General features: G+C 42.5%; 1 long non-coding RNA gene across 1 annotated transcript; it reads right to left on the bottom strand.

Annotated features, from left to right (window-relative positions):
• Window positions 1-696: 696 nt before the first annotated feature.
• Window positions 697-14,164, bottom strand: LOC116987779. The gene is made up of 3 exons (XR_004415790.1): window positions 14,046-14,164; window positions 8,647-8,653; window positions 697-706 (listed from the first exon to the last, which is right to left on the bottom strand). It is a non-coding gene; the product is annotated as an uncharacterized LOC116987779 (long non-coding RNA).
• Between the last annotated feature and the right edge of the window lie 11,613 nt (window positions 14,165-25,777).

Genomic DNA, 25,777 nt, shown 5'->3' with positions numbered 1-25,777 from the left:
AAAGGGTGACGACTCAGACTATCTCAAGGTGGCTGAAAAATGTCTTAAAGATGGCGGGAATAGACACTAATGTTTTTAAATCTCACTCCACCAGGGCTGCAGCAACATCCGCAGCAAAAAATCTGGAGGTGCCAACAGACCAAATCCTCAGGATGGCAGGATGGTCATCTGAGAAGACATTTCAGAGGTTTTATAACAAACCAGTTTTGGATCTATCATCGTTTTCAGAAAGACTCTTACGTTCAATAATATAATTTGCCCAAAAAACCAATGGGCTATGATTTCAATTAAATACATTTATTTTTTCGTAACATCATACAAGTTTGTATGGAGGTGTTTTAAAAATTGTTAACAATACTTCTCCCAATAATCAAGGCAGACGTGAAGCATGGACTCGTTCCACGGCATGAGGTCACAGAGCTTTAAAATCTTCACGTAGTCACTCACGTGACTCCGAAGTAAAATAGTGAGATTAAACGAGAACTTACCAGTTTGAAGTTTGACCTGTATTTTATGAGGAGGAACGTTGAGGGAATACGTGCCCTCCGCTCCCACCCTCCTATGATCATATCATAAACTGGTATCTCTTTCATAATCTTACTATGTTAGGTCATTATAGGATATCTGTGACCTCACACCGCTGCTTTGAAGTATGACACGCATGCGTCGTATGCGGGGTTCTTCACGTATTCCCTCAACGTTCCTCCTCATAAAATACAGATCAAACTTCAAACTGGTAAGTTCTCGTTTAATCTTACTATTTTACACTATTAAAGTGTTTGATAACCTCCAGTAATGGGGGCAGGGCTCAGATGGGTGTGGGGGGGGAGGGGGGGGGGGGTGTGGGGGGGGGGTGGGGCGGCAGTGAAATGTAAACGATTACCCCTGAATAAAGAATCTTCTCTGCTGAGATTGGATGTTAACCCACTGTAATTACCGAACACTGGCCTGAAGGTTACTTGCACTGGCAATGTTGGCAGCCATTGCTGATCAGACTTAAGAAGGGTTTTGGCCCGAAACTCTGCCTATTTCCTTCGCTCCATAGATGCTGCTGCACCCGCTGAGTTTCTCCAGCACTTTTGTCTACCAGCCATTGCTGATGGTGTCCTAGCTGCAGCACATGACTAATTCAAGATTCTGCTGGGTTTCCACTCAGTCTGGAGAATTTTACCAGTCTTCTCATGGCAGCAGTATTTTAACTCTTATTTTCAGCTGGTGAAATAATTAAATCTGCAATGATGACAGGAACTTCCTTGTGTCTGAACTAAATCCATTCAACACACAGAATTAAAGATATTTGAAAGTGGGATGGTCACAGAAACCAGCCCTTTGGAGACTATCCATGCAGACTGAGATGCCCCATCTGAGCTAGTCCCATTTGTTCCATTTGTCCCATATGATTCTAAACCTTTCCTATCCATCTACCTGTCCAAATGCCGTTTACATACCGTTAGAATACCTGCCGCAACTACCTCACCTAGCATATTCTATATTCCATATACCCACCACTCTCAGAGTGAAAAAGGAACTCTTAGGTCTTGTCTTCACACCTTACATTTCCTTATCTCTGTATCTCCCTCTCCCCCGATTCCGTCTGAAGAAGCCTTTCATCCCAAAATGTCACATTCCTTCTATCTGATCTTGGCTCACCTCAAAGCCAGCCTCCCCCCCACACTGGACCCCCATCAGTTTGCCTACCGGGCCAACAGGTCTACAGAGGACGCCATATCGGCAGGCCCTACACTCTGCCCTGACCCACCTGGACAACAACAACTCCTACATCAGGTTGCTGTTCATTGATTTCATCTCCGCTTTCAACACTGTCATCCCCGCCAGCTTGATCACCAAACTCAGCGGGCTTGGCATCTCCACCTCCCTCTGCAACTGGACACTGGATTTCCTCACCAACAGACCACAGTCTGTTAGGGTCAACAACCTCACCTCCACCACTATAACACTGAACACCGGCGTGCCACAGGGCTGTGTGCTCAGCCCTCTCCTCTACTCCCTCTTCACCCACGACTGCATCCCTAAGTACGGGTCCAACGCCATCATTAAGTTTGCTGACGACACCACGGTGGTAGGACTGATCAGTGACAATGATGAGTCAGCCTACCGAGATGAGGTCCAGCACCTGACAACCTGGTGTGCCAATAATAACCTCGTCCTCAACTCCAAGAAGACGAAGGAACTTATTGTCGACTTCAGGAAGGTCAGAGGGGGCAGACATACCCCCATCCACATAAACGGGACTGAGGTGGAGCGCGTCTCCAGCTACAAATTCCTCGGGGTACACATCTCGGAGGATTTGTCCAGGTCCCTCAACACCTCCAAGCTGATCAAAAAGGCACAGCAGCGCCTTTACTTCCTGAGGAGGCTCAAGAAAGCCCACCTGTCCCTCCAGATCCTGACCAACTTCTACAGGTGTACCATCGAGAGCATCCTGACCACCTGCTTCACGGTATGGTACAGCAGCTGCACTGTTGCGGACAGGAAGGCACTACAACGGGTGGTGAAAACCGCGCAGCACATCATCGGTGCCCCGCTCCCTGCCATGGATGCCCTCCACCGAAAACGGTGTCTGAAACGAGCTTGGAAGATCATTAAAGACCCCTCCCACCCCAACCATGGACTGTTTGCCCTCCTCCCATCAGGGAGGCGGTACAGGAGCCTCAGGTCTCGTACCAGTAGGATGAGGAACAGCTTCTACAATCATACCGTCGCATTGCTGAACTCGGAGTCCCGCCGATAGATTCCTCCGGTCCCTCCATCCCCATTGTTTAATTATTCTGTATTTTTTATTATTCTGTATCCTCTTTTTTTTTAAATTTCTATATTGCACTACTACGGACTGACGCAAAACTGCATTTCGTTGTACCCATACTCAGTATTTGTGCAATGACATTAAAGTTGAATTGAATTGAATTGAATTGAATTGAATCTAGAGATGCTGCCTGTCCCGTTGAGTTACTCCAGCATTTTGTGTCTATCTTCGGTTCCTATTATATCTTACATTAGTTTGGTACAATTTCATAGAAATAGCTGCAAAGTGCTGGAGGAACTCAGCAGGTCAGGTAGCATCTGGGGGAGGGAATGGACAGATGATATTTCGGGTTGAGATTGAATTCCATTCCTATTCTCAAGCTTCAGCTCCTACCAAGAGACAAGAAATCCCCAAACAGTGAACGGCATGACAGCCTGCCCCAGCATCTAGTACTGGGCATCTCAATGGCCATTAGTTAAATACTGAGTATCCTTCAGACTGCCAATGATCTGACATTAACCTTTCAGACCATCATCACTCTGCATGGAAATAATGTTCTTCAATTATCCTTTATTTCTGCTGCCGATTATATCAAACCAATGCCTCTCAGTTACTGACATCTCTGCCAAAACAAGAAGTCCTTCCTGTTCATGTTGTCTATTTGTCTCATAATCTGACACAGCTCAGTTACATCTTCCCTTTAACCTCATTATACCAAGCAAAACAATCCCAGAATCATCAATCTCTGCTTGTAACTCCAGCTCTCTAGTCTCAGCGCATCTTCATAAATCTTCTCTGCACTCTCTCCAGTGCTATAACGTCCTTGCTGTTGCATGGTGACCTGCACTGGAAACAGCCATGGACAGGCTGTGGCAATAACCTAGTCATATCGCAAGTTAGCAACCCCACTGTCTCAAGCTCATTCATAGATATGAAGGCAACACAATGAACAGATCTTATGGTGACAAAGGGGAAGCAGAATTCATCAAAAGTGGCTTTTCTAAGCACGTGGCAACAAAGTTATGGGCCTGTCCCACTTAGGTGACTTTTTAGGCGAATGCAGGAGACTATGCAGTCGCCACATGGTCGCCACATGTCCGCGGGTGGTTGCCGGGGAGTCGCCTTCATGGTCGTGAGGAGTTCCCGCATTCTGGGAACAAATCGCGGCCTCATTAAGGTCGCCGTGAATTTTTCAACATGTTGAAAAATTAGCGGCAACTAGAATGAAGCCGCCATGGAGAGTAGCGAGAATTCTCGAGCCATAGAGCAGGAGGTCCTAATGGGTTGCCAGGAGGTCGAAGGTTCTCGAATGTTCTCGTAGGTTGCAGCCGGTGCCGACCAGTGAATTTCATTGGCTCATTGGGAAAAAAAAGGTAAGCAGTAGTTTTCAGAACCAAGGATACGTTAAATGTCCACCGAGCTTCACAGCCGTGTATCTCTGGCTTCTTAAATGTTGTATCCACATCTTCTCCCCCTCCTCCCCACCCTCTCCCCCCCCCCTCCCCCTCTTTTAAAGGACTTACCGTACACTGTGCTTTAGCCGTCGTAATTACAGTGCCAACCCTCCTGTTCATCGTGGTGTGTGTCTGTATCACCTTGGCTTTGCACCGTGTGAATTGTTTAGAAAGGGCAAGTGGGGGGAGCATGGTCTAAAAAATTCATACGGGCTGGTGAATGAAGCGTTGTGTTTGTGTGTGTGTGTGTGTGTTCCACTCTGACAGTCGCCATTCCAGTTGCCGTTTTTTCAGGCGACTGCCGGCAACTTGACAGTCGCCGGCAGTCCGCTGAAAAATTGCCTATGTGGGATAGGCCCATTAGTGATTACACATTAGAGAAAAGCCATCTTGTCAAACTGACAGGCTTAGTTTCACCATAACTGCGGGCATGGGCTCGTTCTAAATGTCCACCTATCTTCAGGAAATCATTAGCGTCGTTGTGTAATCAAACTATCAGCTGAGCTATTATTGCTATTAATCTTAGATAAGAGAGCATATTAAGAATATGATTTATTGGTTGGATAGTTCTACCCAACAGACAGAATGGATAAAAATGGAGAAGGAGGATTGCCATCCTTGCAATATAGGAACGAACCTCTTCTCCCCAAAAAAACTGAATAACACAATATATAAGAAGAACCCAATTATATATGGTACAATAAGTATTTGGAAACAAATAAAATTATCTTTAAAATTAAGAAATCTATCATTGTTAATGCCAATAGCGAATAACCCTTTATTTAAACCATCTCTTATTGATAAGACATATAACCAATGGGAAAGTCTCGGAATTAGAAGGATCGGGGATATGTACGAAATGGGAAACCTATTATCATTCCTACATTTACAATTAAAATTTAAATTGAAAAACAACCAATATTTTAAATATCTTCAGATTTGCGATTTCATGAAAAAATATATACAAGGATATCAAAAAATAACCTCTGAAGTATTGGAAGAAGCAATGAATATTGAAGCTGACTCACAAAAATTAATATCATATTTAACCATATAACCATATAACAATTACAGCACGGAAACAGGCCATCTCGGCCCTACAAGTCCGTGCCGAACAACTTTTTTCCCTTAGTCCCACCTGCCTGCACTCATACCATAACCCTCCATTCCCTTCTCATCCATATGCCTATCCAATTTATTTTTAAATGATACCAACGAACCTGCCTCCACCACTTCCACTGGAAGCTCATTCCACACCGCTACCACTCTCTGAGTAAAGAAGTTCCCCGTATTATTTATATAATAGTATTCTAAATATAGACCAACCATCGACAGAGGTACTTAGAGAAGAGTGGGAACGGGAACTAATGATAAAAATCACGAAGGTTACATGGGAAAAATGCTTGATATATATTCACAAATGTTCAATTAATGTAAGACATAATCTAATTCAATTTAAAATTGTACATAGATTATATTATTCAAAAACAAGATTGAACAAATTTTATCCAAATATATCCACCACTTGTGATAAATGTCCAGCCCAAAATGCAACTATAACACACTCCTTAGTTTCCTGCATAAAACTATAGCTATAATATTTTGGAATGATATTTTTGAAATATTTACAATATTATTCAAGACAAGAATGGAACCTAATACTGAAATGATTATATTTGGCGTAATGGAAGATGGGAATAAATTGAACACATCTCAAAATCTATTCTTTAACTATGGTTTAATAATAGCAAAAAAATTAATACTTAAATTTTGGAAGGGTACATCAACACCAACGCTTAAAATGTGGATTGCAAGTATGTTGGACATCTTGAGGAAATGCGATTCCTCCTAATGGATAAATCAGACCAATTCATAACGAGTTGGTCTCCATTCGTCGTTTTTTTGGAATCATATGGTGCAACACAATTGTAAAAGAACTGTTTCAGGACTGGACGAGGGTTGGTCAAGATTATAAATAATGATCTCCTTTTTTTCATTAATTTTATTTTCTTTTTTCTATTTTCTCTTTCTCAACTTTCTTCATTTACTCGTTTTCTTTCTTCACACACTATATATTTCACATCTTTCTATCCTTTACTATCTAACTTCTTTTTCTTATTCTAATCTTTTTTCAATGTAACAAAAAAAAAAAAGAAGTTGTACATAAAATGTATTATGAAAATATATATTAGGCACTTTGGTACCATATGACTGTACTTACTTCTAATAAAATTAAAATTAAAAAAATTAAAATAAAAAAATAAAAAAATAAAAATTTAGATAAGAGAGTTAGATAAGATGATCCAACATCAAATGCAGCCTCCCTTTTGCTGAATGATCATGGGTTCAAATTTCTCAAATCACATTTCAGATGGTCTGATAATTACTGATTTTTCACCAAAAAAAATGTATTCACAATCTGAATTAAAAATTAGGGATTAAATATATTTATAATTATACACTATATACACAAAAAAGATGAATACTTTGCTTGTTGTAACTTTTCAGAACAATGATCAGGTGAGGAGCCACCAGCAGACCAGCCAACGTTGACACCATGGTAACGGCCAGGAGATGCCTCTGTTCCTGCACATCACACTCTTACCCATCATCACATCCAACTAGACATCTCGGATCTGTATACCCATCAGGCGGCAATTAAAAAAACAGTATCAATATATTTTGTAATAAAAATTTTGTGTAATAAGGTGAACATTAATAACATGCTGGCAGTGCAAATGACATGCATGCCATTCTTCAGCTCAGCATTGTAGATTAGGCACTACATTTGTTAATTTTTAATTGTATGTGCAATTGTTAGTATACCTTGCAAACATCTCTCACAAAATGCATAACACATTTTTAAATATGCCTTCTCTCTGAGTTTTTATTTCATGGCAGAAGTTCTTACCTGAATCTTACATCATCTTTCATAAGATGGAAATGGCCAAAATGTCTTAAGGTGTTTCAGATAAAGCATTGAAGATCAAACCGGTGGAGAACTCAGGAGAAATGATCAAAGACGTTATGAAATGAAGCTTCGAGGAGTCTTTACAAGTGGGGAGAGAGAAGCATCAAAGCAAAAATGTTTTGGAGAGCAGTTTCAAGGAATTGGTTTGGTGTTAATATGAATCAGTCATTAGTTCTTCTTATTATCAGGTGATGGCCCAGGAGAGTACAACTTACAAACTCTAATCAGCGAAGGGTGCAGACTTAATAACTGGGAATTTTGAGGCTGAAATTGTTGCTGATCTTAATGAACAGTCCTGGGCTTACAGCACGGACCGAGGTCGTTCCTGCTGAACCTCTGGAGCTGACTTCATACAGCAATTGTAATGTAGCAACAACATAAACCGCCTGAGTGGTTACAGATCTCATTAGAATTTCCTGATTGAAGAATAGACTTGCAACAGGAAAAAAAAAACACGTTGCAAATTTGCAGCCTAACTGCTAAGATGTGTCCAGTTGATGCTTTCTGACGCAATTTAATTTTAAATAGCATTATTATTAGTTAATCTGTGGATTGTCCATAATTGTGGTCTGCCTATTTCCACACTCAACTCACATACATTTCATAAAAGCTTCACAGGATGTTAGAACTAATACGCTGTATTATTTGTCAAATAATAGATTACAGATGCTTGTAAACCTTCACTGGCCGTAGGGTTATGTGTACACAAGTGCTACAGCTACACCTGCAAGTGATATCTCAAATGATTTGTGTTACTCTTTCTTCGTATTTGAAATGAAGATATATTTATGGTGACATACACCTCCCATCCGTGCGCACGTTTAAAGCATCTTGCAATCATCTTGCAATGCAATATTAATCAAATGCAAATTTCTTTATGGTTAAAACTGTTCAGCTGATGTGCAGTGAACTTCCACACAGATATTTATGAATTTCCAATCATCATGAAAAATCCTTCAGCAGTCACAGAATGCACTTGTCTAATGGATAGGAAGGAACTGCAGATGCTGGTTTAAACTGAAGGGGGTATGGGGGAGGGGGTGGTGGTGTGATGGAGGGGCGGTGTGGGGGAGGGGGGTTGTGGGGGGGTGGCGGAGTGTGTGTGTGCATGGGAGGAGGGGTGTGTGGGTGTGTGTGTGTGTGTGTGGGGGAGGGGGGATATGGGGGAGAGGGGTTGAGGGAGAGGGGGGGTGGGGGCAGGGGGAGTGTGGGGAAGGGGGTTGTGGGGGAAGGGGGTGAGGGAGGGGGTGTGAGTGGGGGAATGGGTGTGTGTGGGAGAGGGTGGTGTGGGGGGGAGGGGTGGTGTGGGGGGAGGGATGGTGTGGGGGATGGGGTGTGGAGTGGCGTGGGGGGAAGGGGGGAGGAACGGGCGGAGTAAAGGGGGTGCAGGTGTGTGGAGGGGATGGGGTGTGTGGGGAGGAGGGACTCCACTCAGCAGCCACCGGCCGCGGCACCACACAGCACCTCCCGGCTCCACTCAGCGGCTTCCCTGTCTCCACACAGCGACTTCTCCAACTCCACTCATAGACATCCCCCACTCCACTCTTGCGGATTCAATCAGCACAGCTTGTGGACTCAGCCCAGCCTCCAGGGTTTTATTCTCCAGTGGGTGCCAGAAGGGGCATTATCTTTATGGTGACTGACAGGCGAGAAGACCAATCTGCTGATCTCACGATTTTTTAGACCTTCATAACTTTTGTAATCTTCCACCGATCGGAACAAAACTTGGTGCGCTTGGAGCAGGGGAGAACGGTGAGTAAGGTGGCAAAAAATCCTCACGATATAGGGTACCTTTCTGTGCAAATTTAAAAATAAAAGCAAACCGGAAGAGGACAAGATGAGAGTTTTAGAGAAAGATAGAGAGACAGAGAGATAGAGAGATAGAGAGATAGAGAGATAGAGAGCAGATAGAAGATAGAAGATAGAAGAGAAGATATAGATGCTCATGTACAAAATAATCTAGATATAAACTAACAATGAGATTGTCAGAAGTGAGCCTTCATCCACAGCAGTGGAGCACCTTTGAAAACACCCAAGCATGGATATCAGGCATTGCTAGTCAGTGAATGTGAAGTTGTTGGCTGGTAGACTAGTTTTATATGTGCAGAGAGAGCTATCAAGTATTATAGTGTATTATAAAGGGTATAGATGGGCAAAAGTTAATGGTGATTGAAACAAGTTCCTTATAAAGTTTCACCGTTATGAATTTCTATTTATTGCAGAATGTGCTGACATAAAGCTTTCATGATAAATGCTTTCACATCAGTTATGGCACTGCACTCGTTCAACATTGCATCTATCAACCCCGAGGCTGTGTGACACTCAAACTCTGCCCGAGCCCTTCACAATATATGTAGACTGTAACATCTTACATTGTGTAATCCATGTACAACGACACTGAAACTATGTCGGAGCACTTCAAAGAATGTCATCCCGCAAGTAAAGCCTTCCACTTAGATGCAGCAGGTTGACAATCTGATAGTGGTGCTTCCAATGGAAACGTGACCTCAATATTAAAAAAATTGTGATCAAAGAATAATAGTTTTACACGCTCATTTATTCCCTAGATACAATGATTCTGCTCTATATACATGCTCTTTTAAAGAGCAGTATCATTTAAAAAACAGGACCTTGAGCAGCACCTATACTTGTTCTACAGAGATGCTGCCTGAACTGCTGATTTTTTTAAACTGTTTTCTGGACCAATAACTCATCTGAAATAGCGACAAGCTGAAGCACTGCAAGGTTTTCCAAAAATGTAATTTCTTTAAAAAATAAAATGGTTCTACTTTTCAAATAAAATGAGTGGGTGCTGTGGTCTAGGTACACACACTTTGCTGGTTGTGCTCCACAATAGATCATAGAGAGGTGTACAAAATCATGAGAGGAATGGATTGGGTGAATGCACAGAGCCTTTTGTCCAGAGTAGGGGAATCAAGAGAGGGGAGCATGGAAACATAGAAACATAGACAATCTGTGCAGGAGGAGGCCATTTGGCCATTCGATCCAGCACAGCCATACATTGTGATCATGGCTGATCATCCACAATCAGTAACCCGTGCCTACCTTCTCCCCATAGCCCTTAATTCCACTAGCCCCATGAGATCTATCTAACTCTCTTTTAAATTAATCCAGTGAATTGGCCTCCACGGCCTTCTGTGGCAGAGAATTCCACAAATTCACAACTCACTGGGTGAAAAACCTTTTTCTCATCTCAGTTTTAAATGGCCTCCCCTTTATTCTTAGACTGTGGCCCCTGGTCTGGACTTCCCCAACATTGGGAACATTTTCCTGCATCTAACTTGTCCAGTTCTTTTATTATTTTATATGTTTCTATAAGATACCCTCTCACCCTTCTAAATTCCAGTTAATACAAGCCCAGTCTTTCCAATCTTTCCTCATATGACAGTCCCGCCATCCCAAGGATTAACTTTGTGAACCTATGCTGCACTCCATCAATAGCAAGGATGTCCTTCCTCAAATTAGGAGAACAAAATTGCACACAATACTCCATACGTAGTCCCACCAAGGCCCTGTACAACTGCAGAAGGACCTCTTTACTCCTATACTCAAATCCTCTCGTTGTGAAGGCCAACATGCCATTAGTTTTCTTCACTGCCTGCTGTACCTGCATGCTTACTTTCAGTGACTGGTGTACAAGGACACCCAGGCCTTGTTGCACTTCCCTTTTACCTAATCTGACACAATTGAGATAATAATCTGCCTCCTTGTTCTTGCCACCAAAGTGGATAACCTCACATTTATCTACATTATACTGCATCTGCCATGCATCTGCTTACTCACTCAGCATGTCTAAGTCACCCTGCAGCCTCCTAGCAACCTCTTCGCAGTTCACACTGCCACCAGCTTTATGTCATCTGCAAATTTGCTTGTGATACTTTTAATTCCATCATCTAAATCATTAATATATTTTGTAAATAGTTGCAGCTCCAGCACCGAGCCTTGCGGCACTCCACTCGCCACTGACTGCCATTCTGACAGAGACCCGTTTATTCCATTTGTTCCCTGTCTGCCAACCAATTATCTATCCGTCAGTACGCTACCCACAATACCATGTGCTCTAATTTTGCCCACTAATCTCCTGTGTGGGACCTTATCAATGGCTTTCTGAAACTCCAGATACACTACATCCACTGGCTCTCCTTCATCCATTTTACTTGTCACATCCTCAAAAAATCCAGAAAATGAGTCAAGCAGGATTTCCCCTTCAGAAATTACTGCTACGCAAATGCGCTGTTATTATTTCTTTAATAATTGACTCCAGCATCTTCCCCACCACTGATGTCAGGCTAACTGGTCAATAATTCCTTGTTTTCTCTCTCTCGCTCCTTTTTTGAAAAGTGGGATAACATTAGCTACTTTCCAATCCACAGGAACTGATCCTGAATCTATAGAACATTGGAAAATGATCACCAATGGGATGATTTAATAGGAACCTGAGGGGTCACTTTTGACACAAAGGGTGGTGGATGTATGGAACGAGCTGTCGGTGGAGGTAGTTGAGGCTGGTACTATCACAACATTTAAGAAGCATTTAGACAGGTACATGGATAGGAAATGTTTAGAAGGATATGGGCCAAACACAGGCAGGTGGAACTAGTATAGATGGGACATGTTGGGAACATTCTTTTGTTTGTTTATCATGTTATCTATTAAATACTGTGCTTACAAACCAGTTGTGCTGCTACAAGTAAGAATATCATTGTTCTGATTTGGTATGACAATTAAGCACTATTGACCTGAACTGACCCCATGATTTCTCTGTCCACAGGTGCTGAGCATTTTTAGAGTTTCCTGATTTTTATAAAAATTGTTGGAACTCACCAGGAAGCTGTCCTGATTGGAGTTTATTCCAAATATGAGCTTTGAATATTGGTGGGTTCAGTTTTGGAACATTTTGGTAAAAGAGTTGCCACTAACAGAGTGAGCCAAGCAGCCACTTTGTAAGCTTTAGCCTCTGTAAGGGAAAATGTGACATTTACCACTATTGTATTGGCAAGATTACTTTGTAAACTATTCACGTGCTCGGACTGATTATATATCATAAGTTCATTTTGATTATGTCAAGGACTGCTCCAGGCATTTCCGCTTTACAAATGGCATTGCTCAGTAAGGTCTCTCCAATGTACAGTAATCTCTAGAGAGTTGCTCATGTAGTAGCATTAGCATATAGATACACGTACATACAAGGGAAGGCGTGAACAATAGAAACTGCAATGGTCTAAATCCATGAATGAGAGGCTGGTATCCTGCAGTTACTGTTATGAATCTCACAAGGTTTAACTTACCTTTTGAAGACATTTTATTGATCACTTGCTGTAAGACATTTGTGGAAACACATTGGAAGATCTTGACAAGGTTTCACCACCAGGCTAGAAATTGTCTGAACTCAAAAAAGTGCGATGCTAATTCACAAGGTTGAACATCTTGTGGGGGTCATCAGATGAATGAGAATTCCTGGTGGGTGGCATTTGGTTGGGAGCCTATCTTCATCTACAGGAGGAATAGCGCTAGGATAGGGAGGAGTGGACTCCTTCGCCTCTTGTTTGTTTCCACTTCCAATCTTCTACCAGAGAGCCCATGTCATGCGTCATCCAGCAATGGGCTGCTGTACAATACCTTCCCAGCTCCGCACCTTCATTGAGAGTGTGGATGTGAGGCTCACATCTCTTGCCCACAGACATTCCTTTTGACCTCTGAATGCTCGACTTAGGTTGCCCATGTCAGACTCAGACAAGGTTGAATTATGGTCATCTGCAGTGAAAGTCCTAAACTAGATCTATAAGAGTCCAATCAAATGAATGCTGCATACTCAGAGCCAGAACTTCAATTACATCACCAAAATTAGCACCATGTCTTTGAAACGTTGCTGGATATCACCTGATTCTGAACAATAGGTTTGATAGGAAATTGAGGGGCAACTTTTTCACACAGATGGGTATATGGAACGAGCTGCCAGAGGAAGTAGTTGAGGCAGGTACTATAACAACATTTAAAAGACAATTAGACAAGTACATGGATAGGAAAGGTTTACAAGGATATGGGCCAAATGTGAGCAGGTGGGACCAGTGTTGATTAGCATGGGCAAGTTGAGCTGAAGGGCCTGTCTGCAGGCTGTGCGACTCCATGACTCTAATTTAACTTTTGAAAGAATGAGTTTGATGTTTATTTAGCTGAGAGTTGGTTCCTTTTGTTACAGTAACTAAACTGAAGCATTTCATTTGGCTGTTTTGCTCCTCTGTTCTCATACTTTGGAAGGTACTGATTGATTACGGCCTTTTTGGTTGTGTGAGAGGTAGGTTACTCCAGAGGTTCTGTAAACCATCAGTACCAACAAGTTTGACAGCAACAGTAATGGAATTTCTGGCATAATCAACCACTGCTGGACAACTATTTCTTTCAAAAGCATGCATAGTCTGTCATTGCTGGCAAGCAGGAAGCTGGTGCCTGTGACAAGGGCTGGAATATTTATTCCTTGTTTCATTTGTTGTTGCAGCATCAACGTTCCCAGGCAAACACTAAGCACAGGTGAACCTGAGTACATTTATCCTTTGTTAAGCAGTAAAGCACACTTTCTCATCCTTAATCAGTCAGGCTCACCCTCCCACAATGTTTTAATCACTATCCTTTGGAATTAGTGGCAAAAATAAAAAGCTATAAACACAGAAAATGCTGCAGGTCACATAGTATTTGCAGAGGAGAATCCATTGACATTATAGTTCCTTCATCCGGACTGTGAACATGCACACATATGTGATGAGCATTTGAAGGCACAGGGCCTGTACTTGCTGGAGTTTAGAAGGATGAGGGGAGGCCTCATTGAAACTTACCAAACGGTGAAAGGTCCGGATAGTGTGGAAGTGGAGTATATGTTTCCACTAGTGGGAGGGTCTAAGACCAGAGGCCATAACCTCAGAATAAAAGGACATACCTATAGAAAGGAGATGAGGCGGAATGTCTTTTGTCAGAGATGGTGAATCTGTGGAATTCATTGCCACAGTCGGCTGCGGAGGCCAAGTAAATAGATATTTTTAAGGTGCAGATTGACAGATTCTTTCGTGTGTCAAGGATGGGGAAAAGGCAGGGGAATGGGGTTGAGAGGGAAAAATAGACCAGCCATGATTGAATGGCGGAGTAGGCTTGATGGGCTGAATGGCCTTATGAACTTATGAACTCATGAACTTATTAACTTTTCTTAGGCTGATGCTCCTAATGTGCTAAGTGTTCAGAGTGAATCTAAGCTGTTTTGATTGAGATTTCGACCATTGTTTTTGTTTGACTGCTTGTGCCCAATCCTCCACACGCACTTGTCTCTTTCCCAGCTGTGCCAGACAACAGTTGCCATGTCAAGCAGGCAGGCAAATCAATGTTCAATGTTTTTGTCATTTGGAACTTCAGACAGTTACATGCAACACTGATTTATTTTCTTCCTTCTGATTTTATACTGAAAATTGTTCTAAATTCCCAACTACAATATGATTCACTTCCAGTTAACACATAAGCAAATGTTAATCAAACACCCGGAGCCTGTAGTTGCTATCAATGCTGTGTCATCCAACACCAGACCCCAGGGCACACACTTGCACCATTAGACGCACAAATCGAGAACAGGGAAAGGGAGTGCTGTTCTAGTATTTACAGATCCAATAGAAATCCAATCTCCAACAAAATATAGTTTAAAAAGCAATGAAAAACTTATTGAATGAATTAAACATTTTAATATTGTTATATATCCTGTTGAACACCAAGTCTGTCCCCGATAAACTAATATTACATCGTGTAGGCGTTATTCCCTCCTTCACACGAAAACAAAACAACATTTTTAAAAGGAATAAATAATAATTATGTTTTTGAAGGATGTTATAACATTTCAGCTCCCACCTGAAGTCCATGTGTATGGGCATAATGTAGAAAAAAGGAACAGCAGATGCTGGTTTTCCAAGAAAAGGCACAAAATGTTGGTGACAAAGTATGGTTTAATGGTCAGTGCCAAGAAGATTGACTTAATCTCAATCAAACTGTAGTCATCTTGGATTTTAAAAAAAGTGTGCTGGAGTAACTCTGGAGAACACGGATAGGCGATGTTCGGGTTGGAACTATTCTTCAGACTGAATGGCATTATCCTTCTTTTACGTCTTGTAAGCATGCAAAAAGTGGAAGAATTCTATGGTTTTCACACATAGTTTGAAATCTATGCACATACTTCACCCTGATTGACTACTCTCTCTAATGCCATCACACTTGTCATAGCCCTACAGGGCAACTAAAGGAAGTGCCTGGTTCCAACGCAGTCAAAGATCTTTGTGTGCAAGTTTCTACAAGGTCATCTGTGTCCACTATACCTCTCCTGACGACCATTATAATATTCCAAAAATATTCCACACAAATGGATTTTTCTCTGTGTTCTCCGTGACCTGATCAGTCAGACTGATTAAAGTTAATGTAAATGACACGCTATGTCATTGGAAGGGATAGGACACCAGTAAATCAATGAAAGCTCATGTACAAAAAGACACCAAATGACCCGCTTAGCAATTCTCAAATCATCAGCAGCTCCAACATGACTTCAATTACAAAACTTCATGAATCACTCCCACGAACCACGCTCACAAACAATAAAATGTTTGCCCGAATTAGTCTTCAGTTAGCGATTACAATTACAGATGTTCACTTGAATCGGATAGGTGAATCAGGGGCTAATGGAGTACGTGAAATAAATTAGGTAAACCGGGTGTGTGCCTTGGTCTGAGGCTGGGGTCGGATCCAGGCAGTGAAAGAGAGAGCTGGAGAGGTAGTGGGATGGACCATCAGTCAATGGGCAGACCACCTCAAGTGTGGGCACATCTAGGACACCATAAGAACTGAGTCGAGAGAGTATGGAGGACACTGGGTAAGAGGTCAGGCTGGGAGATTAGTGCAGAGGGACAGATTCAGAGGGCCAGGAGGCAAGTTTTCATCGGAGGATCGGGTGAAAGCCAGGCTGAGGGATTGTTTGGGATAATCAGACTACAAAATCGGTTGTAGACATGGAGTGAGGGCTAAGACTGGAGCGGTGTTTAGGGTCACAACTGCGGGTGATGGGAATGAGCTTGAGGGAAAGCTGTCATGATGGCCAAATAGATTAAAGAAGACCTTCCTGACCCACAGACCACAATCAGTGAGGATAGGAAACAAAACAACCTCCACAATAGTTCTCAACTCTAGTTCCACTCCCCCCCCCCGTGTGTTCTCACGCCCTGTACACTCACGACTGTGCAGCCAAATTCTGCTCCAACTCCATTTACAAGTTTGCAGATGACACCACGGTAGTGGGCTGGATCTCAAACAATGATGAGATGGAGTACCAGTAGGAGAATAGAGAACTTAGTTACAAGTTGTCAAGACAACAATGTTTCCCTCAATGTCAGCAAGATGAAGGAGCTAGTTATGGTCTTCGGGAAGTGGAGTGGTGTGCATGGCCCAGCCAGATATGAACTGTTGGAAAGTGAAGCCCGCAATCCAGACAGGTGACCAGGAAACGTCTGGTGACAAGGATAGCTCGGCGAGTGAATGATACACCTATAGTGAGCACACCTATTTACTGAGCATGTTGGACAATGGATGTTGTGTGTGTGTGTGTGTTATAACTCAGAGCTAACAACGAGTGAAAGGCCTAGATGGAGTGGTGTGGATGTGGTGTGCCTATTCTTTCCCCTGTGGGCCTGAGTTGACTCAATGTCATGGAACCTATCATCTGTGGACTGGCCTCTCGCAGGCTGTAGGACGAAGACTGCATAATAACCACATCTGGTGTGGGCAACGCTTTGATTCTGCAGTGATCCTTACCTTCCTTCCATTTGTCCCGGCCACACCATTAGACAAACCGGAGGCAGCATCTCTGGAGAGAAGGAATGCGTGGTCTTTCGGGCCGAGACCCTTCTTCAGACATGGAAGAGTGTGTGAGGTGTGATTCTGTGGGTACAGTACATCAGGTGGTTGCTGGGATGGTGTGTGGGGCAGTTCAGAACAATGTTGGTGCATGATGTTGGTCCCCAGCAGTAGGATGTGGTAGGGATGAAGGAACTGGAGTGCTCTGACGTGGAATATCAGGGGCCTGGTTCAATGCTGGGCCATTGCTCCCATTTTACTCCCCCTGTTGGAGGTTGGTACAGCGGAGTGATCAGTTCTTGTTTCTCACCAGTCTGTTGGCCAAAGATAGACACAAAAAGCTGGAGTAACTCAGCGGGACAGGCAGCATCTCTGGAGAGAAGGAATGGGTGAAGTTTCGGGTCAAGACCTTTCTTCAGACTAGCTAGGGACAAGGGAAATGAGAGATATAGATGATGTAGAGAGATAAAGAACAATAAATGATAGATATGCAAAAAATAACGATGATAATGGAAGCAGGCCATTGTTAGCTGTTTGCTGGGTGAAAACGAGAAGATGGTGCGACTTGGGTGGGGGAGGGATAGAGAGAGAGGGAATGCCGGGGTTACTTGAAGTTAGAGAAATCAATATTCATACCACCTAGCCGGCCAGATTGTGTTTGGAATTACATGCAGACCAGGTCAGGATAGGATGGGACATCTCTTAAAGGGCATAGTCACCATCAAGGCCATTTATTTAATTAACCATGTTTAAATCTACATTTGTCACAAGGGAATGTAAACTCTAGTCCCTGCCTGACCACTGTCTGCCGGGTTTGCCTTCGGGAAGATACCAAAGCAAGATGGGATTGCTAGCAACCTCAGTAACAAGCAACAATGAAGCACAGGAAGGAAGTGAAGGATTTACAGTCACTGACCTCACATCAAACAGAGGGTGATATTATCATATGAAAAGGAATCGGAATACAATAAATTTGTTATTCACTCCTTCCATCATGAAAGGTGTGACAAGTATTATTAAATCTCCAAAGTAAGAATATCAGCTCCGAACAAATTAATTCTGCTTTTATGCTCTGATACTTTTGTAATATTCATGATTAATTTCCTGTTTTAAATCACCATGAAATAAAAATATAAATGAGCCTACACGGTGAGCAGAGAGCCCAGTGCAAGTGTGGAGTGGCAACGTGACCTCCTCACACATTCACTGCCTCGCTGCTACTGCCTCATTAACCAGCCTGTGTGCCGTCTGACTGCTGCTCCCCAACCAGTGCCAAACGTATCATCTTGTGTTGACAGCAGCTTTACAAATGATGGACATTCTTCTTCTTTTTAAAATGATTCTCTAAAGATGGTAACAAGGTTTCAAATTATTTTTCCATTTCGTTAAGTGCCTGATTGGATATTTCTTGACTTTTGGTTCTATCGCAACATAAGCATATTTCTTCAAAGCTCCGTGTAGTTTTCTAAAAACAATTTGTCCTCAAGTCAGAGTCGTGTGTCCTCATTTACAAACTTGTATTTGTGGGCTGGTGTTGTCACACGGAGAAAGGCAAGTTTAACTGGGCTGTGGGGGAGGGGCTTCCCACAGCTGGTCAGTGTCTCGAACCACAGCTGGCCAATATCACCACAGCTGGCCAATGTCTTGTCCCACAGCTGGCCCGTGTCCCCACAGCTGGCCAGTGTCCCCACAGCTAGCCAATGACTTGAGTCCCACAATTGGCCAGTGTCCCGTCCCACAGCTGGGCTGCTGACCAGTGTCCCATACCACAGCTGGGCAGTGAGCTGCTGACGAGTGTCCTGAGCCCCAGGAGATTGAGGAGACCCCTGTTTTCCAAGGTCAGGTGGCACCCCATGAATCATGTGAGACCCACAAGGGAAGCGTAGGTCTCCACTGTCCCCCATCCACCTTCTCTCCCCCAATATTTCTCCAAGTTTACCCAGTAGGCATCTTATCAGTACCTATGGACAAGTGTGTGACTGGGACCCTGGGGATAAATTCCCCGTGGGTGTCATACAGAACAGGAAGCTAATTAAAGCCAAATTAAATGTCCCTCACTGTGTACATTGGTTACAAAGTAAGTGTATAAAATTGTTTACTTGGTTTGTCTAATTAGACTGATTAAACTGTACGTCATTGAGTAGCAATGTTACAAAATTTTGAGATTTTAAAAATCAAGTCTGTAATTTATCCCATCAGATAAAGCATAAAAATAAGTTTAATTTGACACCTAATTCACTTTCATATCTCAAGTATTTAAAAAGTTATGGCCATTTTCATACTGGGAAATGAGCATCTTGTTCCCTATTGATTTTCTATGGACATAACAAAAAAGCTGTGATCGTGAACAGTCAAAAGCCCATAACTTTCTTAAAAATTAAGAGAACTGAATGAAATTTTCAGTTATCATAGATTGAAGCATTCTGAAACAAATATAAAATAATCTTACTTGGATGACCTGAAATTAAAGCATATAATTAGTTAGTTACCTAATTGTAGCTAATTTCAGACTTCAATTACTAGATCTAAACATCTATCCATTTCTTAATAAATGATTAACATTTTTAAATAGCCTAAATGTCCAAATAATATTCACAAATAATTCACAATAAAACATGATTTTTAAATCTCATTTACATTAATTTATAGGCCAAATGGAAGGAATTTCGTGTTTAATTGCTGTAAATAAATGCCCATTTAAATCAGCTTTCCAGTGGGTCTCTGTGGAACGCGCTGGTTTAGAACGTTCACATTGCGGTAGATTTGTGCCCCAAATGCCGAGAAAAATACTGCGCGATATAATGGGCCCAAATTGAGCTACTCGCAATATTAAACTTAGTATAAAGGGATCTTTAGAAGCCCTTTTTAATGTAAAAATATACAACCTAACTTCTGCTATTTGCTTTATGAGACCCTGCGGTTGCTGACGGTCGCGGGTTTAGAGATTGATTTTTAAACTACTATAACTATTATTCAAGGCCTTTAAACCTAATAATAGCTTTTGCGACGGGGTCTTCCAGCGATTTTTCGTTAATAATTAACTAGGCTGAACATTTTCGATTGGAACAGCTTAGAGAAAATCGCGTTTTAAACCCGCCCCCTCTAAACGGCGCCAAAATCGCGCACACCCTCAGCAGCAGATCTTCAACGACGCTTCAGGTAGGCTTTGCAACATACCTACATTGAGGCATTTTAGGGAGCTGTCAGATCCGGTCACCATGCAGTTTGCTCTAACGCATCATACCGTGAGCAAGCAGACCTTGAAGGAAGAACCTTGAAGATGCTCAAACCATCATGCTACAGATCTACTGAATCTTAGTTGGACTAAAATGCAACTAATGACTGGATACTTTCACAATACAAAGAGAGAGGTGTTGAAATTGTCCTTGAGTTGTAAAATGAATTGTTTACATCAAATATGCCAGAATACATAGCAAGTCGGGCAGGAGCTGTAGAGAGAAAAACAAGGTCAACGCTTTTCATTGGAACTGCTGTGGTTATTACTGACTGGTTATTTTGCAGGTGAAGAGACGAAGGAAGTAGAATGGCAAGTTATGGTATCAGAGGCTGATATGATCAGGGACTGCAACGTGGACAATGTGGAGCCCACGTTGTTCGTCGTTAGAGAGGAGAATAATTTCTCTTGACTTTTTGTTTTACAAATATATGAAACTAATAGGCTGAAAGACCAACTGTCCTGTCAAGTCTGGCCCATGGAATATCTGAAGAAGGGTTACGGCCCGAAACGTTGCCTATTTCCTTCGCTCCATAGATGCTGCTGCACCCGCTGAGTTTCTCCAGCTTTTTTGTGTACCATGTAATATCATGATAGGTCTCTTCCCCCTCCACCCCCTTCCTTCGATCACCACCACTCATAATCCACATTGGTCGTATGGAAATGGCTGTGAATATTTGTTAAGAGTTAATAGTTTCTTGCCAAGATTTAGAACCAAATTTGGGGAGGAAACTGAAGTCATAGCACCCATACATCACCAGCACACTGCACCCATGGTGCACCAGAACACAGCACCCATGCATCACCAGAACACAGCACCCATGCATCACCAGAACACTGCACCCATACAGTACCAGAACTAGAACACCACGCATCACTAGAACACCACGCATGTTACACCAGAATACTGCATCCATACAGCACCAGCACATCTCATCCATACAGCAGCAGAACACAGCACTCATGCAGTGCCAGAACACAGGACCCAATGCATTAAAGGAACCATGGCCAAATTTCCAAATATCTCTCAGAAACTATGCCGAGACCATGTCCCTTCCATCCTTACACATCTCCACAGACTTACACGGCAATGTGGCACATGTTGGTAAGTTTTGTTGGTAAGTTTTGTGGCTAGAAGTCTCAGCACATCTGTTCAGAAAAAATGTAAAGAATAAAGCATTACAGAACTGAAACAGCAAAGGATTAAATCTGCATTGTTATTTAACTACACTAAACAACTCCCTTTTGCAACCGCTATTGTATCCACATCACTCACTCAGACCTGATAAAAATGTCACTTGTGCATTAACTTTGAAATATCAATGCTCAAAGCCTTTATTACTTTTGACAGCTCCGATGTAAATGCTCCCAGGTGGCATAACCAAATGAAATGAAAGGTTACTTCATAATGTTATTTTTATGTGAAAACCGCTGCAAATGGAGGAAGAAATCTCTGATTATTGAACACAATCATTGAAGGTTGTTCTATTGTATATTTTTAAGCTACGAGAAAATGGTGAGAAACAAAATGGATCTATCTGCAGAATGAATTAAAAATCACAGACTAATTTGTGAATCTGAATTATCGGGGAATCCCATTAATTTGTCAAATTACATTTCTTTTGTTATTTAGATCCTTAAAACTAGTCTGCCATTCACTCAGGGCCTGACTGATCTGTGCCTCACCTTCATTTATCTATATTAGTTCCATATTCCTTGGTCAAATTACTCAACAAAATCTATAAATCCAAACCTCGAAAACCCTGCTTCCACCATCTTAAGAAGATGTGGATGCCAGATTTCTATTGCTTTCATCAGAAATATGCTTCTCAATTTAACTCGTAATTTTAAATTCATCCCTTTATCCAATTTATCCAAGGGCTTGGATCCCCGCCATCCTGCTATTCTCTTTAACCTGCAACAGGCTCATCATCACAAGGAGAAAACTGTGATTTGTGAAGATGATCACGAAGATGGAAGCCTGGGAGTAAGTTTGACCGTCCCGACGTCGGAGGTTTGATCATCCCGACGAGAGGCCCTGTACATCGGGCCGTCCATAGCGGCAACTACGGAGGGTTTATGGCCCCGACCACGGATGAACAAAGGAGGAGGATGTTGTGTCTTGCAGTCACCACTAGAGGGCTCTGCCTTGAAATGTATGTTTCCTCAGGGTGAGTCCCGGGAGATCTTCAGGGCTTTAGCAGCAGCCATGTTAGCTTGAAATAAATACACTTCGGGTTTTGTACACCAATGGTCGTTTGTGAGTTATTTAGCCCTCAAATACAACATCTGGCGACAAGGATGGCTAGTTTAACTCTCGCTGCCCCATTTCAATTCTTGGAAACTCTAGGAGAACCTCCTGTACCATGGTCACGCTGGTATGAAAGTTTCAAGACTTAATTGATCGCAAGTGACCTGGACGGCGTGGCCATTTTGGACGTTCGCCGCGAACGATTCTGCTGCATTGCCTCGGATCGGAGGGATAGCGAATCTTCACGCAGTTCGACAGTGCTGCAACGAGTGAGTACAGTACTGCTGTTACTGCACTGGGAAATATTTTGGCCCAAAGACAAGTGTGCTGATAGAGAGATACCGTTTTGTCAACGGTCACAGGGACATGGCGAACCAGTGAAGCAATTTGTTTCTGCATTGATAGAACTGGCTACAAAGTGCAATTTTGGAGCACTGACTGATGAGCTGGTGAGAGACCAGCTGATCGAAAGGACTTCTATTCCGCAGATCAAAGAGCACCTTCTCATGGAGGATGATGCTCTCACACTCGAAAAGGCACAAGCGTTAGCTGTGGAAATTGAAAGTGCGATGCATAACGGCGAGGTGCACAAACAACAACTGGTCAACAGGTGCTTTCAAAGACTGCATGGTCGAGATCGCTGGGGCATCGGTATCGCTGCTCATAGATGTGGCGGCGAAGGTTTCTCTTTTGAGCGTTAACCTCTACAAAATGTCTTTTTTGGACTACCCACTTGCTCCCCCGAGGGACACTCTTCACACTTATGATGGTTCAACCATAACCACGAGAGGGCTAGTGACTGTTCTTGTTTGTTACAAAGGAGTTAAGCTCGATAGCTTCACATTCTACGTCGCAGAAGGAAAGAGTCTGATGGGAGTCAATTTGTTTGATCAACTACGTTTCAAGCTTCAGGACTCAACCGGCATGAACATCAATGTGATCAGCGACGCGGACTATAGGCATGAGTACCCCTCCCTTTTCTCGGGGTTTGGGATAGTTAAAGGGTACTGCCACGCACCTCGTGTAGACACATCCGGCCTGTTTTACAACGCCTACGGCGTCTACAGTTTTCCATTCGCGCGGAAGTCTCAATGGAACTGAAACGACTCGAAAAGGATGGTTTCATTGAGCGCATCGATTCATCCCCTTGGCTATCGAATCTTGTCATCGCGCGATGCAAGAACGGTGAACTTAGGCTATGCATCGATCTCAAATCGGTCAACAAAGCCATCATTCCGGACAAATATCCTCTGCCAACAATACAAGAGCTATCTGCGTCGTTCCACGGTTCAACAGTGTTCACAAAACTGGACTTAAATGATCATCTTCATTTACAACGAGGGAAAAGTGTTGTGTCTTGCAGTTACCACGAGAGGGCTCTGCCTCGAAATGTATGTTTGCTCAGGGAGAGTCCCGGGGGGAGCCTCAGGGCTTTAGCGGCAACCATGTTGGCTTGATATAAATACACATCGGGTTCTGTACGCCAATTGTCATTTGTGAGTTATTTAGCCCTCGAATACAACAGAGGACTGACTGAACTTTGTTGCCTTCCACCACAGTGAAGAATGCTGTGGTGGGTGTTTGTGTTAAATTATATTGTGTATTGTGTGTTCTTTTTAAGTGTATTGCTGCTGGCAAATTCATTTCACTGCACCTTTAGGTGCATGTGACGAATAAAATTGACTTTGACTTTGACTTTGGAAGACAGCAGGGTTGCGCCTGGAATGCCGGAATATCGGGGAACGTTGCAACTCATGACAAGTCCACAGTCTGATCTTCTCACCGCTGGATGTTCAGGAAGAAAGGGAACTAATTCTACAAAACCATTTCAGTTTAACATGGCCATCGGATCTGCCACAGAATCCCTGCTTGAAGCCCACTGCAAACTCATTCCCAGGCTGGTGTACCTTCCATAAACTTGTCAATTAAAATAGTGTTGGCTTGATATAAACACACATCGGGTGCCATATTTGAAAGAAGATGTCAAACATTAATTTCCCATTTTATGTCCCATGCCTATGCATTCCCAATTGACCAATTCTGTACAGCAATTTGCAACAGTCCAGTGTGCAGCAATGCATATCAGCTCTATTGACATCCTCCTCAATATGTCTGCAGTCTAAGATTGAATCGGTGCTCACTGTTTAGTAAAATGTAGTCCGGATTAAATAAATTATTGCTGGAGCTATTCCTGTTGCTGTTTTACAGTGAAGGCAATATTAAATATCTATTAAGTCATTTATGAATGTGAATAATGGTCAATGGAACACCGCACCTTTGGAAAGAATTGTGGCTTACAGCAAAGATCAAAGTATTTGTTGACCCAATGTCGATTTACCCATGTGTAGATAAGTTGCAGGCCCTCACTTAATATCTGTTTCACCGTCTCCTAGCAACAGTGTATGACTCAATACTCTAATGTTACAAGAACGTGAGTAATGGTTCGCAAAATGGACGTCTGAAGAAAATGGTTTGCACTAAACATCTTTGGCTAGATGACTCTTACAAGCTAAATCAATAGAAAAATAACAGACTACTGATTCACCTTCATTCGGTAAATGGGATTTGTAAACTTTTTTTTCTATTCCCACAGACGATTACTTTGATGTTAATGCCATTACCAATCACAGGTTTATGCAGTGCCCTGTACTTATTCATTAGCCCCAAGTCACAGCAAGGTAGTGAGAAGTCGATTTGTACATTTATAACAAATACTTCCCTCAGATTCCACCGCTGTTTATTTTCACATCTGTACAATCATCGCTGTGTGAGTGGGATTTTCCTGCCAGGATGTACATCTACTCATTGTTCACAACATCCCTGCCTTCAGGTTCCATGCAGAAACTCAGAGCATTCTTCCATTCAATTAGTGTATTATGTTCGGCACAAATATTGTGGGCCAAAGGGCCCATTCTCGTGCTCTACTGTTCGAAGCTCTCTGTTCTATGGAGCATTAAGTGCTCTGACCCACAATAGAGATTTGGTAAAGCCCCTGAACTCGCTGCGGAAATTGTATCATTCACCACATCACTGTAGATTGAGTTGTTTGGTGCAGATAAAAGTCATTTTTATTGAGTAGGAGCTGCAAAAGGCACAGGGAGGTTGAGACAAAGAAGGCATGTGGCAGCAATTGGGCCATCTATTGAAGGTAACACTTTGTGTGAGACAACGATGAAGCAAAACCAAGAAAATATCATCTAAAGTATCTAAAATT

Source organism: Amblyraja radiata, chromosome 26 (genome assembly GCF_010909765.2).
Source record: "Amblyraja radiata isolate CabotCenter1 chromosome 26, sAmbRad1.1.pri, whole genome shotgun sequence".
Taxonomy (NCBI): domain Eukaryota; kingdom Metazoa; phylum Chordata; class Chondrichthyes; order Rajiformes; family Rajidae; genus Amblyraja; species Amblyraja radiata.
Note: the sequence above shows the minus strand (reverse complement) of the source record. Positions and strands in the feature narration are given on the sequence as shown.